Source organism: Ziziphus jujuba, chromosome 10, assembly GCF_031755915.1.
Source record: "Ziziphus jujuba cultivar Dongzao chromosome 10, ASM3175591v1".
NCBI lineage: Eukaryota > Viridiplantae > Streptophyta > Magnoliopsida > Rosales > Rhamnaceae > Ziziphus > Ziziphus jujuba.
In genome coordinates, this window is record NC_083388.1 from 9580960 (window position 1) to 9586172 (window position 5213).

Genomic DNA, 5213 nt, shown 5'->3' on the forward strand with positions numbered 1-5213 from the left:
TTGGGAGGTCAAAATAATTGTTGGACGGACCTGAGGTATACAGTATTGATACCATGAACATCGAAACATATATCCAACTTTATCAAAAATATTGTTAAAAAAAAAAAACTTTATCAAAAATAATTTTAGCCCCAAAAAAAAAAAAACAAAAAAAAAAAACTTTATCAAAAATAAATAAATAATCATACATCCAACCTGTTACTGTTGGCCACGAACACAAGAAAGCTGCCAGTGTTGGCTAGAACCGAGAGAAGATCGTCTTTCACGGGATTCATTCTCCATTTGAATTTGAAAATATTGAAAAAAGTAAATAATAAATAATAAATTCCAATGCCCTACCTATAATATCTGGACCAAGAAAGAAAATTCCTACCAAAAAAGCAATATTTTCTCTGCTAATATTTCAACCAAAAAAAAAAAAAAAAAGGGAGAGTTTTCTCTGTTTATACATATTGATAAGTACAGTATAAGAACCCAATACAATTTTTTGATGGGTAAATTTGAGGTCTCCAACATCATATCATCGTCTGGAATTTTCTAAGCTTCTGTTGAGGAGAAAAATCACAGTGAACAAAAAGAATATAAGAGTGGACAATTACCAACGAGAAAAGTAGGTTATATGAGAAATTGAGAAGGCATAGTAGGCAAATTGTAGATCAGACGGTGATAAGAACAAAAGGAAAGCAGAGAGTAACAAGAGTTTAATACGACGAGGCCTTGTTTCTGGTACTACAAAGCTACTATCACTATAAAAAGATAAAAATATAAAAATCACGTTGGCCTTATTATCTTCTGTATTCTACAAAGACGATATTAGAAGTAAGACAGATTTTTAGAAGGCTTGCATTCTACCAACAGAGCGTAGCTTGCATTCTATCAACAGAGGGTAGAGTCTGGTTTTCCTAAATGAAACTTCCAATAAATTTGTTCCACAAATATCCAAAACATTTTTCTCTTCAAAATGAAAAACAACATGTGCCGAGAACCTTTATTACACAAAAGTGAATTTGAAGACCTCTTGCTTCTGCTTCCCTGCTTAAATTTCAGCGGTGGAATACAATGACTATCCTTGCTAAGCAAGCCCTTCATAATGATGATCCAAAGAATTAATAAATGCATTAAAGCTTAAAAAATGTTTTCTACAAAACCTTAATTTACTTTCTTCCTCTGCTTAGCATTTGCAGGTGGTAATAAATGCTACCCTTTTGTTGGTCTACACTGCAAAGCAGTCACAAGCTTTAGGGATAGTCTTAAAACAACATTTAATAAACTAAAACCACCAAACAAATTTACAAGTGTAAGGGAAGAAAAAGATAAGAAGCAGATTCCAGAAAAGCAGATCTAAAAGTTTAACCGTGCATCCATGCAAGCACTCAACAGATCTTCATGTCGCATGAACTTGCCATAGTTGTTCTGATTACGAGCCAAGCAGTTGAGAAATGTTACCATTTCCTTCGAGTTAATACAAACTGTACCGGCTTTTCAACCCATTCTATGCTTTAAAACTACACATATCCAAGTGGACAAGCTGAACATACACTTCATATAGGATGTATACTAGAATGAAATAATCAAACATCAAGAAAAAGGTCTAATATAAAGAGAGAACATTCACAGACATTGATCCAAATGGAAACTGGATCCCATTACCAAGTTCACTCACAATCAAAGTGGCATCTCATACAAAATTCTTATTGGGATTTGTTTAGTACTAAATGCAGGATTATAGTCAACTATTATTTACAGTAATGCTTTAAGTAGTATTTTTTTTAAATAACATAACTATTAAACATTTATGATAAGTATCAAAACATTTTGGGGTTTCTTTTAATATATATACATTTATTTTTTTATTTTTTTTTACTACCAATGATTTATATTTTTCATACTTCATTTTTTTTCCATATTTTTTAGTATCCATATATAGAATATAGCATCCACAATCTCCATATATTTTAAAATTTTTGATTTTATAAAACATTACAAAATTAAATAAATATTAGACTTTCAAACGGTATGTGAAATACTCTAGCTTGTCCCATAGAACGGGACTATGCTGGCTGTTTATTAGATTACCCCTAAGATTCTAGACCACTCACAAATCCTAGATCTCTTGTCATGTGGATTGTGTCACCAAACACTTGGTTGGGATTATTCTTGGTCTAATTCTAAACGGTCCTCTGTCCCAATCATGGCTTAAAGGTATGTTTGATGCACTGGATAACTCATTAGACTGGATTTATTAGGTCCAGTATCATGTTTGGTGACAAAACGGGTGGGCCATCTTAAATAGTCCTACTGAGGAAAAACTAATGTTTTTTAGGCCTATGCCTAGTATTCCTACTTCTTATGCACTGCCACCTCAACACCAACAATCACCATGCACAAATTATTAGTAAACATTAGTGAAGTGATTGAAATAGGACAAATTCATGCAATGAAGAAAAATTTTGAGTTTAGGGTAACGAAGTCAGACTGCATGCATTACAAGGTTGGATGGGTGACTGGTAATTACAAATGACAACTACTTGCATTTTCAGATTTCTTTGTCGTTAAAAGATTTCAATAGAATTATACTTGCTTTCTTTATTATTTATCCTGATTATTGACCAACAACTAGTTACACTATTGAAGATATTATCAAGTTAAAGTACGCTAGATTACAAGTTAGTACAAAACAAAGGAAACCATGCATGATGTTTGGTTGCAGTACGGAAATTGGAAGGAAAAAAAAAAAAAAAAAAAAAAGAACATAGGTTATGTGAAGGCTTAGATGGCCAGAGAAATTGCCCTGACAAGTACCAAGGGAACTTATTGAAACCACGAGACAGTAACAAATTCTTATAATTTTTCATGATCATTGGAGCATACATCAAAGGGTTTTCTGAAATATCACTTATTGTAGTTGTTGATGGAACTATATTGAAGAATAGATACAAAGATGGCTATATATTGCAACATGTTTGGATAGGAATGAACAAATTTACCTCAGACCAGGAGAGACTAATCCACATGGTTTTTTTGAGAGGATTAGAGATGTATTTGGGGAACACCCAGAATTCCTCATTCATGCCAGACAAGGATGTCTATTCTGGAGAGAAACATTTCCCCTAGGTGAATCTTGTGGCGGAGGTGGCAGTGGGGAAGATTCTTCATTGCCTTTGGAAGAGGCCATTGATGGAGGCAGTGGCAATAAGGGCCACGGCGGCGAATAAGGAGGGATGGCTGTGGCCCCCTACAAAATATATGATTCATAAGTAATTAAGTAATTGATATACATGTCTTTTTATGGGGATTCCTAGTTTACAGGGAACACAATCAGAAATCACGAAACCACCTTCAAGAATTGTTCTTCAGAATGCTACTAAGTATTTCCCCCATGGGGTGGCGAGATTCTCGAAGGGAACCATCAAGAGAATGAATTTTTACTTTTATATATTTCCCAAATGCTCTTTGTGGGAAAATCCCAAACCCCCATTACATAAATAACATCAACACCTTCTTCGATCATAGCCCCATCACTGGCATCACAAAACTTTCTTGTAACGGTTTAACAAGTTTCAATCAACAAAGACCCAAATCAAAACATATGAAGAATAAAAACTATAATTTTCATGCCCTAAACCAAAATAAATCCAAAAAAGACCTAAATCAGTGTACCCAGATCAATTCATAAAACCCATTCAAAAACTCATCTAACTATCTAAACAAATTCAACAAAGCACGAGATGTTTATAAATTTTTGTACCTTAATTGACGGAGCCCTGGGCTTGGAATGTTCGGTCACTTCAACCGCTCTTGGCTGGTAATTTGAGCCAGTGGATCACGTCAGTGCTTCCCCAGTCGCTTCTTCAAAAGGGTCGTTGAAGCTTGCGTAGCAATTTGAGTGCAAGATGGAGCTGTGTAACAGTGAGTAGGGCTTTGGCTCTGGGGCTAAAGGTGGTCCGGAGGATAAGAAAAACTATGGAAACAGCAATAATAGAGAGGGAAAACGATGAATGGCAAAACAGAAAGTGAGGAATTCTGGATGGCCGTGGCAGCTTGAAACAATGTAGATGATGCCAGACATCTTTCCTGACACATAAATTTTGGTTGATGCCTTTTGTCCAAAACATAGAAAATGGGGGCAAAGGGATATGGTAACCACGACAATTACACTAAATACTAGTTAACAAGTTCACGACCGAGAAGTTCCATATGCAAAAACTCTTATTAACTAACAGGGATACGGCGATCCTGCAACAAGTTTCCTATTATCACCCTTTCGCATTCCACTGAAAAATAGTAAAATACTACTTTCACAAGCAAATAGCAACAACAAAAATATATATATATATATATATATCCATCCAAACTGAAATGCGATAGTTTGATCACAGCCATTGAAGATGTGTTATGTGTGGCACATTATGTGCATTAAAACAATAACAATCTGTGTGTCAATGCACGAATGGATACAGACTAATTTTCATTATCAACAAAATTAAAAAGGAGTAGAAACCAGAACAGAACCAAAAAAATAAATAAATAAAATGATCAATCACTAAAAATATTTCAAATTTCTTTCAACAAAACGATAGCCGTTAAAAATTTCAAACATGTACAAGAAATTCTGGAACAATAAATAAAACGAAATTTGATTCATTTTTTCATTCTTCTATCTTCTTCTTCTTCTTTTTTTTTGTTTTTTTTTGTTTTTGCGGTTATCGGTGAGACAAAGCATAAAGGGAAAAATGAACAAAGAGCATTAAGAATTACCGGACATCGGAAGCTTTCCACCAGAGAAGATGAGAGAGAGAGAGAGAGAGAGAGGAGCAAGAAGGCACTAAGGCCAGCAGTCCACGGTGCAAGAGCCTTCAGTTGTTGCAGAGAGCACGGACCCGCATAATGCTTCGGATCCAAAACATATGGGCCCATAATTTTCTTGGGCTTCCATTCTTAACTGGGCTGACCCTTTTTAAATCAAGATATTTGTCCCTCTATTTTCTGAAATAAATCAAATCAAATCAACCAAACGCAACACTTTAATCACGGCCATCGAAATCATCTTTTTTTTTTTTTTTTTTTTTGGGTAGATTGAAAATGAAAGGTTTCTAGAAAAAAAAATAATGGCTTTGCAGTGTAAACTATGATAGATGACCTGTTAATTTGTTAAAAGCTGAAAGTTTCACTGAAATATTCTTACATTATACAATTTATTTCTTTTTCTATAT

General features: G+C 34.4%; 1 long non-coding RNA gene across 6 annotated transcripts; it reads right to left on the minus strand.

The window, feature by feature from the left end:
• Positions 1–751: 751 nt before the first annotated feature.
• On the minus strand, positions 752–4902 carry LOC107411097 (uncharacterized). Of its 6 annotated transcripts, none has more exons than XR_009634649.1 (4): positions 4759–4896; positions 3749–4274; positions 3338–3521; positions 752–3235 (listed from the first exon to the last, which is right to left on the minus strand). It is a non-coding gene; the product is annotated as an uncharacterized LOC107411097 (long non-coding RNA). The 6 variants fall into 6 exon arrangements; XR_009634648.1 differs by having other exon boundaries at positions 752–1505; positions 2988–3521; positions 4759–4895; XR_009634647.1 differs by having other exon boundaries at positions 752–3521; positions 3749–4236; positions 4759–4902.
• Between the last annotated feature and the right edge of the window lie 311 nt (positions 4903–5213).